Raw genomic sequence first — 15,797 nt, 5'->3', positions numbered from 1 at the left:
AAACGGGATGGGGGTTTGGAAAAGAAATTAAAATTTTATATACAAAATCCAATTGGTTGTTCATATTTTACCTATTAGATCTATTATGTAAATTTAAATTTATATATATATATATATATATATATATATATATATATATATACTTTAATTTGATAGGGATGCAGGGTGACCTTCCCCCACTCCCCTCCCCTGCTTTTCTTTTCCATGACTGCAGAGTTTTCGACAAGCTTTTAAAGCTTGTCACACGATAAACTCTATTGCCATAGGCAGTACTCTGGTGTTGCATTTCCAGAGTTGCTGCAACAACAGTTGAGCCTATGAGCTTTAAAAGAAAAAGAAAAGGTAAATTTTATTTTTAATTTTGTTTGATTATATATTTTTTTTATTATTATTAAATACTTTGTTTAAATTTTTATTTTATTTTTTGATCGGTAAACGGCCAAGGCCTTGATCTATTTTATTAATTTAAAAGCAATTACAAAGCATATCTCGATTCAAATGGGCACTCATAGGAAAGAACAGAGAAGAAAACCTCCAATCTTGCCTGGGAAAAATGTCCTATATTATTACAACTTTAAAAGGGGCATACCCCAATGAAATAGTTTCTCTAATAATTACAAGTAATCTGGGGGATACCCCTGATAATTTACAACTCAAGAAATCCATAAATTCTTGCCGAGTGATGGTAGGATAGTGATCAAGAGATTGGTTATAATATCTCATTTTACTTCCTACATTCAACCATTTTTATACTAGATATTCGAACAAAGGGTTAGCCATTAATGAGAAAAAGCAAAAAAAAAAACATAGATACCTAGCAAAATAAAGAGCTAAATATGAACACTGACTGCAAAATCAGCGAACTAAACTATAAGGAGAGGAAAACTGGTTAACTCTGCTAGATGACCACTATGAAATAGTCTGAGATTATACATAATAATCAACAATATGAGCTAAATTTCACATCATAAAATTTTTTAAGAAAGGGTTCTCGAACCATGATTGCTTTACTAAAATCATAACTATACTCATAAAAAGGAACCTGCCTTAACCAATTATAACAAAGAAGAGTCTATTATATGAGATCGCCCAGCTATAGCTTGTAGAAGAGGTTATCTTAAAGGGTTAATTAGTAAAAAGATTTAACGGGCCCTTAATAAAAGGCTACATGTTAACTAGTCATAACTGGAGTTAGAATCAGTTGGCCAAAGTGAGGAGAGAGTCTTATCAAACAGATCAAACTGGCAAAATTGGCCGGTCTAAAAATTATTCTTAATTGGAAAATAGAGTTTGACCCAAATAGCAGATTAACTACTAACTACTGAATTACATAGAATGCCAAGCAAAGATACTGCACCCAGAAAGCAAGTCCGAAGAATTTCCTGAGAATGGAAATCAATTTATGTGTTACCCACTAAATGAGAGAACACCACAACATTTGAGGGGAAGGTTATCAGAGGAGAGGGGCCCAATCCATGATTCCATTGCTAACACATTACTTGATTCATTATTACCAATCATGACTACACCAATTATAGAAGTATTGCATCTTTTTGATGCTAACGACTGGACATCACAGATAGAGGAGGCTAAACATGCTTAAAATTAAAGAAACCATATCCTATATTTACGAGCTTACTAGCCATTAATGATGCTTGAACCAGTGCCCAAAAAGGAAGAAGATACTGATCTTAGCAAAAACCTCAGTGAAGCTGGATCCTCCAATATTAAGAAAAAACCTAATTGGGTAACGGAGTCTACTCCTAAAAGAAGATTTAATACTTAATCTTGATTTTCAAAGACTTCCATACATAGAAACTTTATCCATTTACATAAACTCCAAAGATTTATTGAAGATGGAAATCGAATAGTAGTATTGTGAAAGCTTATAAATACCAAGTCTCAGAGCTATAAAATATCAAAAAAGTGGCACCGCCAAATTCATGATAAACTTGTAGAAATTATCTCATGCTACCATTTAATCTATATCGGGTAGTAAGAATTTCATACAAACTCTGAGTATTTAAAGTTTGCATATTTCATACAATTATACTGTCCTTAGAAATATCTCATATGCAGATGCTGAGTATGTTAATAAAGTAATAAACCAGAGCAAATTAAGCCTAGAGCGGCCAAAATAGGTTAACATGAAATACAAAACTAGTCTGAATTAAATAAGATACCATCTCAATTATAGATAGGGTCCTAAAATTTCAAGTGCTCAAAATATACTAAAACTAAGTACAAATATCTTTAATATTGATTATATATTAACACACCAATTTATAACAGAGTTTATCACCAATTTACAGCCCAAACCATTCATGCTATAACATACCGATTTATAGACCATATACTTGTGCTTCAGTCTGAGGGACAATCATCTTAGCTATAATAGCATAGTAACAAAATCACCACCAGTATATATATTAGGATTCTTATAGTACTATATCTTATCTAGAATGGCTAGCATCTAACTAGCCGATCCCCTTCCTTCCTTCCAAAACACCATAATCACGTTTGCCATGTCGTTTGTATGTTCCACTCAAAAATTCGATGGAAATGTGTAGTCGTGTTTCACTCTGCTTGATCTCTATATTTGGGGTACTGAATTCCAAATCGTTCAGATTGTCGAAAGACACCCTCGGCTTGATGTAGGCATTGAAGCGGTGAAGATAGTTGAGGATCCACTTTGTATTTTCTTCTATAATAATCCTTCGCATCTTACTTTCCTAAATTTTCTTATCTTTATCAGATTATCAAAGTTTACATGACACAACCTTTTATGCCATAACCAACTTTCTTCAACTTAAGCAGTGAAACATGAACATTCACTAAGTTCAAGATAGAACAAGTTACCTTTAGTTTGAGTACTTGATCCAATTAGCTTTCCTTTCCCATCTAGCAGTCTTGCTTTACCATGCATGAATTCTACTTTGATTCCATTATTGAGTAGTTGTTCCACACTTAACAGATTATGCTTTAGTCCTTCTACCCAATAGGCATTATCACATATAAGTTCTTTGGTTAGTGGGATTCTTTCTCTTCCTTTTCTATAATAAGGTTCATTGTTACCAAATCTTACACTACCACAATCATACTCTTCAAAGTATTCAAACTTAGTTTTGTTACCAGTCATGTGATGAGAACAACCACTATCTATGATCCCTGTATCATTTTTGCTCATATGAGAAATGAGTGTCATTTCTTCATCATTATCAGATTCATCTTTCACAGCAATATAGACAATCCCATCTTCTTCTTCATCATTAGAATCATTAGAATCTTTAGCCATAAAACATGTTTTCTTACCTTTGGCCTTGAATGGTTTGAAATCCTTCTTGCCATTCCATCTGTGATCTTTCTTCTTATCTTTATTCTGCTTGTTTGGACACCTAGCATCAATATGACCAACTGCTTCACATGAAAAAAAGATTAGAGGTACTTTACCTTTGTATTTTCCTCTGCCTTTAGAATACTTCCTTGCTAAAAGGGCTTCAATTACTTCAAGATTACTATCTGAACTTTGGTCTGATTCATCTTCACTTTCTAACTGAGATTTCTTTTTGTTTTTCTCCTTGGGTGAAAGTTTGGCTTCAAATGTTGATTCAATGTTCTTGGAAGCTAGAACATAGTTATCAAAGTTGTCCAGTTCAAATGTAGTCAATCTTCCAACTATAGCCTCTAGATTTATCTTATGATTTGCTTCACATCTTCTTTCTTGAATTGCAAAAACTTTGATTGCATAAATGGGGAGTAGAGTTCTGAGAACTTTACTTATAACTGTCTCTTCCTTGATATCTTTCATATATACCTTACATATTGTCAAGTTGGCTCAATTACAAGTTACAACAACTGAAAAACATAAATCAGTCGGCTGCATAAAGCAATTAAACTTAATTCTTTAGAACAATAAAATTCTTCACTGCTTGACCCAGCTCGATGACCACTTCTTAGAATGGTTTCCCCAGTGTTAACCAAATGGAGCTTGGTAAACACTGCAAACCTTGCAACTTCCTTTAGAGACTGAGTTAACTCGGTAAATACTAACCTTCCTTTGTTTACCGAGTGATCTTGGTAAAAGCTAACTTTTCTACGGTTACCGAGTGAGCTCTGTAAAAGCTAACTTTTCTTTGCTTACCGAGTGAGCTGGGTAAAAGCTAACTTTTCTTCGCTTACTGAGTGAGCTCGGTAAAAGCTAACTTTTCTTCGCTTACCAAGTGAGCTCGGTAAAAGCTAACTTTTCTTTGCTTACTGAGTGAGCTCGGTAAAAGCTAACTTTTCTTCGCTTACCAAGTGAGCTCGGTAAAAGATAACTTTTCTTCGCTTACCGAGTGAGCTCGGTAAAAGCTAATTTTCTATGTAATGTTCAAGAATGCTCGGTAGTCACTATAATTTGGTTTGCTAACCATCTGAGCTCGGTAGACTCTATCTGATGGCTGGTATGAAATTTTTGTAACATCAAAGACAATACACAATTAACAATTGTATCCAACAATCTCCCTCTTTGGCATTGATGGAAACACAACATGTCATAGCAGAAATGAAATTTGAAAATAAGTCTTTCACTTATATGGCAACACAACATGTCAATATAACAATTCTCCCTCTAAGATAGAAAACTCTCCCTCTTATAGTAATCTCCTTCTGTGAAGAAATTGCATATAAAACTCTTTTGAACAAATTTCAAAGAGATATGACAGTAATAAACTCTCCCTCTTTGACAACACATGCCAAAGACAACTCAAACTCAAATGAATTTCAGTGTACCTTTAGTACTGATTCATATGCAATTTTTCTTGGTTATGCTGCATCAACTAATAGATCTTCAATCTAGTATGAGTTGATGCATCACTAAAACTTTATTTTAGTGAACTTCAAATAGGGGAGTGACCCCTAACTTACCTCTTAGATACAAGAATGCATCCTTAGGTAATGGTTTTGTGAATATATCAGCAATTTGGTCCTTTGTATGAATATATTTCAATCTAATCTCCTTATCTTGCACCAACTCTCTAACAAAATGATATTTTATTGCAATATGCTTGGTTTTGGAATGCATCACTGGATTCTTAGATATGTTTATTTTACTTGTATTATCACAGAACATAACAACTGGTTCTTTGATTTCCATCTTCATGCCTTCCAACAAATGTTTAAACCAAACAATGTTAGAACAATTTACTGCTGCAGCAACATACTCTACCTCTGCTGTTGATTGAGATGTACAATTCTGCTTTTTCCTTGTCCAAGAAACCAACCTTTTTCCAAGAAAGAATGCACCTCCACTTGTACTATTTCTGTCATCAAGGTTTCCTTCCCAATCAGCATCAGTAAACACTTTCAAATCCAAATTTTCTCCAAACTTATACCATAACCCATACTCTTCAGTTCCTTTCAAATATCTCATTATTCTTTTGATTGACATCATGTGATTTTCTCTTGGTTTTTTTGAAAATCTTGCTACAATACCAGCTGCAAGGGCAATATCTGGCCTAGTATGAACTACATACTGCAATTTTCCAATCATAGATCTATACAATGTTTGATCTACTCCCTTTGATTCATCTTCCTTGGTAAGTTTTAATTCGGTATACATAGGAGTCCCAACTGGTCTACAATCTTCCATTCCAAACTTTTTCAATATCTCCTTGATGTACTTTTATTGAGTGATGTAGATAGCACTTTTATTTTGTTGAATCTAAAGACCAACAAAGAATTTGATCTCACCAAACATAGACATTTCAAATTCCTTGTTCATTTGTTTTGAGAATTCTTTGCACAGATCATCATTCCCTGTGAAAATAGTATCATCTACAAATATTTCTGCCAAGACAATCTTATTATCTGGTCCTTCTTTAATATACAAGCTATTGTTATCATTAGTTCTTTGAAAACCAATCTGAATAAGATAGTTATGCAATCTTTCATACCATGCTCTAGGGGCTTGTTTCAGACCGTACAATACCTTGTGTAATTTACAGACCATGTTCTTCTTTTCTGGGTCAACAAAACCTTCAGGTAGTTCAATGTAAACCTCTTCATCCAGTATACCATTGAGGAATATTGATTTGACATCCATCTGATAAACTTTGAATCCTTTGTGAGCAGCATATGCTGGTAGGGTTCTAACTCCTTCCAATCTTGCAACAAGAGCAAAAGTTTCTCCATATTCTATTCCTTCTTCTTGAGCATATCCTTTGCATACTAGTCTAGCTTTGTTTCTTAATACCTTACCATCTTCATCCAACTTGTTTCTGAATACCCACTTAGTTCCAATCACATTTTTTTCTTTAGGTCTGGGTGTAAGAGTCCATGTCTTGTTTTTCTCTATTTTATCTATTTCTTCATTAATAGCTTCAATCCAACTACCATTTTCTAATGCATCTTTGATATTTCTAGGCTCAAAATTAGCAAGTGAACAAGTACCTTTCACCTTATTTCTTGTCATGGTTCCTTCAGATTTATCTCCAATGATCTGATCTACTGAATGATGTCTCGTGACATACTTACCTAATATAGGTTCCTTGCTTTTTGAATGGATTTCATTATTATCTTCTTGCATTTCAACTTCAGGCTCTATCTGTTTTGGCTCGGTAGATATTTTCTTGATAGATGTTTGCTTGGTAGATACTTGCTCGATAGACATTGAATTAAACTTGGTTTGCTGTGGCTTGGTTTGAACTTCCTGCAACTCGGTTACAAATGACTCGGGAGTAGAAGTTTCCTGATTGTCTAATGTAACTAATACTATATCAGGTTTACTGAAGACAAATCTTTTATAATCTTCTGGTTCCCTTTTGCTTTCTTTTTTAGTCCTTTTTGCAAACTCATCAACTTTCACATGTGCACTTTCTATGACTTTGTGAGTAGACAAGTTCAAACATCTATATGCCTTACTTTTGCATGAGTATCCAAATAATATACCTTCATCACCTTTTACATCAGATTTTCCTTTTCTAGATTCTTTCAAAATGTAACATTTACTTCCAAATACTTTAAGGTAACTTGCATTAGGTTTATAGCCATACCATAACTCATAGGGGGTTTTGAATGAGTGTTTCTTTAGTTGAACTCTGTTCAAGGTATAGACTGTAGTGCTGATAGCTTCCTTCCAGTATTTGATAGCAATGTTTTTTTCAATCATTAAAGTTCTTGCACTATCTATGATGGATCTGTTTCTTCTTTCAGCTATTCCATTTTGCTGGGGTGTTCCAGGGGCTGATACCTATCTTTTGATTCCTCTTTCTATGGAAAAGTTATTGAATTCATGTGAGATGAATTCTCCACCTTTGTCTGACCTCAAGCATTTTAATCTTTTCCCTGTTTCCTTTCCTACTCTGGCCAAATACCATTTGAAGTTTTCAAATGCTTCTGATTTATTTCTTAGATACATGACTGCCATCATTCTTGAGTAATCATCAACAAAAAGAATGAAAACTTTTCTCCAATATAGCTTTCAATTCCAATGGGTCCACATAAATCAGTATGCACAATGTCTAATATATCTTCAAATTGATAGATTTTACTTTTAAATCTAGTCTTTTCCATCTTTCCAATCTGACAATTTTTGCATAAACTGACCTCAGGTTTCTTTATGTTGGGAATGCCTCTTACTTTCCTGAATTTTCTTATCTTTACCAGATTATCAAAGTTTAAATTACACAACCTTTTATGCCATAACCAACTTTCTTCAACTTGAGCAATGAAACATGAACATTCACTAAGTTCAAGATAGAACAAGTTACCTTTAGTTTGAGTACCTGATCCAATCAGCTTTCCTTTCCCATCCAAGAGTCTTGCTTTAACATGCATGAATTCTACTTTGATTCCATTATTGAGTAGTTGTGCTACACTTAACAAATTATGTTGTATTCCTTCTATCCAATAGGCATTATCACATATAAGTTCTTTGGTTAGTGGGGTTCTTCCTCTTCCTTTTATACAACAAAGTTCATTGTTACCAAATCTTACACTGCCACAATCATACTCTTCAAAGTATTCAAACTTAGTTTTGTTATCAGTCATGTGATGAGAACAACCACTATCTATGATCCATGTATCATTTTTGCTCATATGAGAAATGAGTGCCATTTCTTCATCATTATCAGATTCATCTTTCACAGCAATATAGACAATCTCCTCTTCTTCTTCATCATTAGAATCATTAGAATCTTTAGCCATAAAACATGTTTTCTTACCTTTGTCCTTGAATGGTTTGAAATCTTTCTTGCCATTCCATCTGTGATCTTTCTTCTCATCTTTATTTTTCTTGTTTGGACACCTAGCAACAATATGACCAACTTCTTCACATGAAAAATAGATTAGAGGTACTTTACCTTTTTATTTTCCTCTACCTTTAGAATACTTCCTTGCTAAAAGGGCTTCAATTACTTCAAGATCACTGTCTGAACTTTGGTCTGATTCATCTTCACTTTCTGACTGAGATTTCTTTTGCTTTTCTCCTTGAGTGATAGTTTGGCTTCAAATTCTAATTCAATGTTCTTGGAAGCTGGAACATAGTTATCAAAGTTGTCCCTTTCAAATGTAATCAATCTTCCAACTATAGCCTCTAGATTTATCTTATGATTTGCTTCACATCTTCTTTCCTAAATTACAGAAACTCTGATTGCATAAATGGGGAGTAGAGTTCTAAGAACTTTACTTATAACTGTCTCTTCACTGATATCTCCTCTAGAAGCTTTGATTGCACTGACACATGCTTTAACTCTTTCAACATATTTTGCAATGTTTTCATCTTCTCTCATCCTCATTTGATCAAATTGTCCTCTCAGACTTTCTACTTTGGCTCTTCTAACATTATCATCTCCTCCATAGATCTCTTTCAACTTTTCCCACATTTCAAAGGCAGATTTGCAGTCCTTGATATCATCAAAATCTTCATAGCTCAAAGCAGATGCTATATCTATCATCATAATGTTGTGAGTCTTCTTTTCAGCAATATCATTGACAGATAGTGTACCAGCTGGTTCTGCATATTTTTCATCAAGGTAATTCAGTCCTATATCACCAATGGATGCTAGGTGAAGTCTCATCAATCCTTGCCATGCTGAGAAGTTATTTCTATTAAGTCTTGGGATTTTCCTTTTGTAAGACATCCTGATCTTTGGCTTAGATCCTTGAAATCTTATCCTACAAGCACCAAAAGCTCTAATACCAATTATTGGAAATAGAGATTAACTGAGAGGGGAGGGGTGAATCGGTTACCCCAAAATCTTTTCACAGATCCTTAGATGTCTTAAAACAATATTGTTGTAGGCACTCGGTAACCATACAAATAAATGCTGAAACTTGATAGATATTTTGTTAACTTATTAAGCATTTAAGGTAATTAACATGCATGCATAAAGGAATAATCATGAACAAAAGAGACACCAGATTTAACGTGGAAACTCAATTTGGGAAAAACCACCATGTAACTAGTTACCAATTTTCACTCTTCTGAAGTGAGCCCTGTTAGGAGCCAACCCTATTAAAGGTTACAAAACACACTGTTAGGTGTGACCCTGTTAGAGGATTTAATCACCTTGTTAGAGGTGGCCTTTTCAAAGGTCTTTAAAATAATTCAACTACTGTCACCTTGTTAGAGGATTTACAAAATGGCTATCAAACCAACTCTGTTAAGAGATTTTGAATCACTGTTACAATGATTAGAAAGCAACAATGAAGTGATCTGAAATATATGCAACTTATCTTTGCTGAATACATATATCTGTTCTGCTTCACTAGATCCTCACTGATCGAATTCAACTTTGCAGCTTCATAGGAATATCTAATCCTTCCTCAACATTCGCTCATATATTTTCTTATTCGCACTTTTATGCATCCACACACACTTCTTCTTTTTTCTTTTTTTTGAATTCACAACTTGATCTTTCATATATACCTTACATATTTTCAAGTCGGCTCAATTACAAGTTATAACAACTGAAAAACATAAATCAGTCGGCTGCATAAAGCAATTAAACTTAATTCTTTAGAACAATAAAATTCTTCACTGCCTGACCCAGCTCGGTGACCACTTCTCAGAATGGTTTCCCCAGTGTTAACCAAATGGAGCTTGGTAAACACTTCAAACCTTGCAACTTCCTTTAGAGATTGAGTTAACTCGGTAAATACTGAACTTCCTTTGTTTACCGAGTGAGCTTGGTAAAAGCTAACTTTTCTATGGTTACCGAGTGAGCTCGGTAAAAGCTAACTTTTCTTTGCTTACCGAATGATCTTGGTAAAAGCTAACTTTTCTTCGCTTACCTAGTGAGCTCAGTAAAAGCTAACTTTTCTTCGCTTATCGAGCGAGCTCGATAAAAGCTAACTTTTCTTTGCTTACCAAGTGAGCTCAGTAAAAGCTAACTTTTCTTCGCTTACTGAGTGAGCTCGGTAAAAGCTAACTTTCTATGTAATATTCAGGAATGCTCGGTAGTCACTATAAATTGCTTTGCTAACCATCTAAGCTTGGTAGACTCTGTTTGATGGCTGATATGACATTTGTGTAACATCAAAGACAATACACAATTAACAATTGTATCCAACATTACTGACCCATAAAAGGCCATAGTTCGATTCTCATAGGCATGTAACAAGACAATGTTGGATTCCATTCTTAAACCGAGAAATTGAGGATCGGTAGTTTAGATACATACTTCTATAAGTAATGACAAGAAACTTCTAAACGCGAGCATGAGATATACCATCTCATGACTACCTTTATCGAAAGGCTAAAGCTTACCCATGCGAAGTACTAGAAGTGCGGGATATCACAAGAGGGTAATCATTATACAAAATCTTGATCTGTCTACACCATGATTTATGCAATATTGGTGTAAAAGGTACCTTAATCATAAAGACTACAAACTTCACACACTCGAGCTACCAAACATCAGTCTACCGTTATTTTAATATTATTAGGCGAAGATGACTAAATGTCTTCTTTAGTGGTGTCACTAAATATAAGAGAACTTTATGCTACTAGATAGCATAATTTAACTAACCAAACTTAAGATATATGCTCCACTTAGACCATTATTAGTGCAGAATACAATACTCCTTATTAACCAATAAGGAATTGACTCCATCTACATCTAGGTTAGCTAGCTGATTTACCCTACTATTGCCTTCCCTGAATATGTGATAGATCCTATACTCTTCCAACTTATCCAATGAAAGGAGAATTTCTTCTAAGTGAGAATTTAGGACCCAGTTAGGGGTGGATCTTTTCCTAATAGCATTGAGGATGATTGGGGAGTCACCTTCAATAATAACTTTGGTTAACTTAAGCTCTACGCATAACTATATCCCTTAATGGGGAGCCTCCAGTTCTACTATATTATTTGAGGTAGGTTGGATAGGCATTGCTTTTTTAGCTATCCAAGATCCTGCCTCATTGGTTATTATACATCCAATACTTGCTATACCTGGTTTGCCTCGCACAGCTCCATCAAAATTTAGTTTGACCCATCCAATTGGTGGCGGAATCCATTTGCAGATTTTCCTAGCCTCTATACTTTTCTTTATGTATGTTAAGGGGGGATTGTTTAGATTGGACCATCGCTTCTTGATAATGCCATCCCAATTTGAAAAAGAACCTTCCTCTAGCCTTGATTTACTTAAGTAGGAGTTGACTAATCCTACAATACTAGCTTCAATTTTGACAATAAGCTCTGCCGGTTTGAGTTCCAAGTTTTGGAAAATACATCAATTTTGTTCCTTCCATATTTCCTAGATAATGATGGAAGGGGACATGTTCCAAAGCTTACTGTAGACTCCCTTAACTAAATTCATGGGCCAACCAAAGAGAAAATCAATCAAAGAATTTGGAAAAGGTGTAGACAAGTCTAGCCTCCACCTAATTCACTCCCAGCAACTTTGGGCGTAGGTACAATTGAACAAGAGATGATCAGCATCTTCACTATTACAATGGCAAAGGGTACACCTAGAGGGGCCTTGGAAGCCAAGAATGTAAAGTTTTTCCATAGTTAAAACCCTTTTTTGAATAGCAAGCCAAAGGAAGAATCCAACTTTTGGGAGACAAGAGGAGTCCCAACATAGTTGTGATGGGATATCTACAAACTCTGTTTGATGAGTTTTGACAATGGCCCTATAACCATTACTGACATTTTATTGCCCATCATTGGAGGCAGCCCAAATTAGGGTATCCTCTTTGCTTGTTTGTTTGATTTTTCTATCTTTCACTAGCTTATCAAAGCTTTTCGTAATTTCCTCTTTTAGACCTAATCCTTTGATAGATTTCCAAGACCATTTGGGTGAGCCTTTTGATATTGACAAGATCTTATAATCTTTAACTTTATTGCCCCAAAGGGATTTTAAACTATCTATAAGTGTCAAAATATTAAGTTGGTGAGAGAGGGGTGGTTTACCATCCCATGAGTCCTCCCAAAAGAGGGCTTCATCACCTGAACCTACATCCTAGGTAAGAAATTTACTAACTAGACTACGACATCTTAGCATGAAGTTCCAGCATTCTGATCCTTTTGTAGGAGAAATGATTCTAAAAATTGATAGTGGGTCCTCTATGATGAGATATTTATTATAGATTATCTTAGCCCATTTTTTATTATATTCAATGTATAGGCGCCAAATAAGTTTCGCTCCTAGAGCTTTATTTTGCCATTGAAGGTTTTTTACCCCTAAACCCCCACGCTCTTTGGGTTTGCAAATATGCTTCCACTTGATTAGAGCCCACTTACTATCTCCATCCCTATCGTTCCATAGGAATTTCATCATCTTGAACTCAAATTTCTTGAGGTTCTGCTTAGAAAGAGGAAGGCAAGATAGCGGATAAGTAGAAATGGCTAATAGTATTGCACTAATCTTGGTGCATTTGCCTGCCTTAGTTAACCATCTATCCTTCCATGAGCCTAACTTGGAATCTAATTTCTTTAGGGTATCATCCCAAACCTTACTTGATTTAGTTCCTTTTTCTAAGGCTATGCCAAGATATTTGCAGGGAAAGGTTCCTTTCTTGTAACCCATGATCCTACAAATTTGCTCCTCAATTTCTATCTTAGTGTTTAAAAAGAAAATTTTGGATTTATGATCATTGACCTTCTATCCCTAAGCTTTCATATATAGGTTAATAATGCTTTTAAGAGATCGAGCTTCTGTAATCGTGCTTTTCCTGGACAGGATAGTCTCATCAGCAAACTGTTGGTGAGTTATATTAGGTAAATCTTTGGAGACTATGATACCTAAGATCTATTGTCTGTTATATGCATCCTAAAAAACTCTTCCAAAGGCTTCCACCATGATAATGAAAAATGAGGGGGATAGAGGGTCCCCTTGTCTAATACCTCTAGATATATCAAAAAAACCTTCTAGAGTACCGTTAATGAGAATCAAAATTTTAGGGGTAGAAATAAATTTGAAGATTAGATTGATCCACTGATGTGAAAACCCAAACACTTCTAATGTTTTACATAGGAATCTCCAGTCCACCATATCATATGCTTTCTGAATGTCTAGTTTCATGATCATACAAGCTTCCTTGTTGATTCTTGCCGAATGAATCATTTCTTGAATGGTGATGATACCATCTAGAATGGATCTACTTGGCATGAACCCTGTTTGTTCCTCTGAAATAATCTTTGCGAGGATCTTTTTGAGTCTGTTTGCTATAATTTTGGAAATGATTTTATAGATAGTGTTGCATAAGGCTATTGGTCTATAATCTCCTGGGGATTCCGGATCAGACTTCTTAGGAATAAATGTAATGAAAGAGAAATTAATTTCAAAGAGAAGAGAGCCTCCATTTCTGGATGCTTCGATTGCTTTCCAGAGGTCAACACCAATGATATCCCAGCATTTTTGGAAAAAGAATGCCTAGAATCCATCTGGTCTCAGGGATTTATCTGGGTTCATGTTGAAAACCACATTCTTGACTTCATCTAAGGTAATGGGTTTAATCAGATTAATATTATCCTGCTGATCAACAACTTTCGGAATTACTTTCAGAAGACTAGTTTGAGCAGTGTAATTTGAACCATTATGGTTATTTAGTACATTTTTGAAATAATTAACAAAGGTGTCTACAATTTCTACTAGTTTTTCTGTTGTAATACCTTGTTGATTTTTTACACTAGTGATTCTGCTCTTTGCTCTGTTGTAGATGGTTGAGTTATGAAAGAATTTTGTATTACGGTCACCTTCTGCTAGCCATCTTTCTCTCGATTTCTACCTCCAGAATATCTCTTCTTTGGTTAGAATATTTTCTTGTTTGGCTAACAGTTCTTTTTCAAGGAGATAACTCTTATTGTCCATACCTTTCTTAATCACTTTCGAATGAAGTTCTTTAAGTTGATTTTCTATATCCAATTTCTCGCTGAAAATGTTGTTAAACTAGTCTTTATTCCATCTAAGGATATGTTCCTTAAGCATTTTTAATTTGTTGACGAAGACAAACATTTTAGACCCTATGAAGCTCTCTAAGTCCCACCAAGCTTTAATATTACTGAGAAATTTAGGGTCTAGGAACAACATTTTCTGACATTTGAATGGGTTTCTAACTGGTTTAAGGGGCTCTAAGAATTAAAATCTAACCAGAAAATGATCTGATCCCACGATGGGTAAAATAGAAGATTGGAAGTTAAGGTTGTAGGAATCTAATTCCCCTTGTATCATAAATCTATCAAGTTTTTCTGTGATGTAAGCAAAGTCCTTTCTTCTATTGTTCCATGTATAAATGTCATTATTGGTAGGAGTGTCAATAAGATTATGGTTGGCACACCATTCCTTAAATATTTTAGATGCTTGCGATAGTATTTGAATACCACCATCCTTTTCATTTAGGTCTAGGATGGTATTGAAGTCTCCTCCTAATAGAACAAATTCCTTATTTTGACTATTCAAGAAATGACCAATTTCTTCCCATACTAACATTTTATCAGAATTACTAACCGGACCATACACATTGATGATAATGAATTTAAGATTTAATTTTAAGCTTTGGACCTTACCGCTAATCCAATTCTTAGAATTATTAAGGATATTAAGACTAACCTTCCTTGGGTCCCAAAGGATTCCTAAACCCCCTGATGCCCCTAAGGATTCTTGAAACATGGATCACCAAATTTTGAGCATCCTACTTAACTTATCTATTTCTACAGAGTTTAGTTTAGATTCTTGAATGAGAACAATATCAGAGTTAAAGATTTTTAGGTTATTTTTTAATAACCTTTTTTTGCTAGGGTCATTGAGACCCCTAGCATTCCAAGTAGTGATCTTCATACCTAATTGGGAAGGTACTTCCCCTTCCCATTATGGAAAATTTGGTCAATCTTTTATTGTTCCTTGCTCAGACCCTCTGCTTCTCGAAGTATCTTTAGAGATTTCTTGCCTCTTTTACCCTTTACTCTGCCATAATTTGGTGATTTAAGTCCTTCTTGGGACATGTAGATACCTAGCTGATCCAAGTTTACTTCCGCTTGCTATACTATGTTCTTTTAATCTGTATTGGGTTGGTCTTGTTCCTTTGGCTCAATTTTTGATAGAATGTGTTTAGCTAAATTCGATTGACTGGTGAACTCTGCTGCCAACTCGTACATTTGAATGTTAAATGTGTCTCTTCTAAGATCTTCACTGGTGTAGTTCTCCCCCCCTAACTAGATAACTCTGTGGATAAGCTCTTCCTTTTGAGCTGCTGAGGTATTCTCACACTATTCAGGACAGAAAGCTTGGACTAATTCATCAGTAAGCTGATAATTTTTATTCTCTTCTACCCTTGACATGTCAAATACAGTGTATGATGTGTCTGAGAAGTTTTC

General features: G+C 34.8%; 1 pseudogene; it reads right to left on the bottom strand.

The window, feature by feature from the left end:
• The window catches only part of LOC149536407 (SNF1-related protein kinase regulatory subunit gamma-1 pseudogene), a 177,566-nt pseudogene that overhangs the window by 143,633 nt on the left and 18,136 nt on the right, over window positions 1–15,797 (bottom strand).

This window comes from Cupressus sempervirens, chromosome 10 (assembly GCF_028749045.1).
Source record: "Cupressus sempervirens isolate cs-2001-9-10 chromosome 10, ASM2874904v1, whole genome shotgun sequence".
NCBI lineage: Eukaryota > Viridiplantae > Streptophyta > Pinopsida > Cupressales > Cupressaceae > Cupressus > Cupressus sempervirens.
Note: the sequence above shows the minus strand (reverse complement) of the source record. Positions and strands in the feature narration are given on the sequence as shown.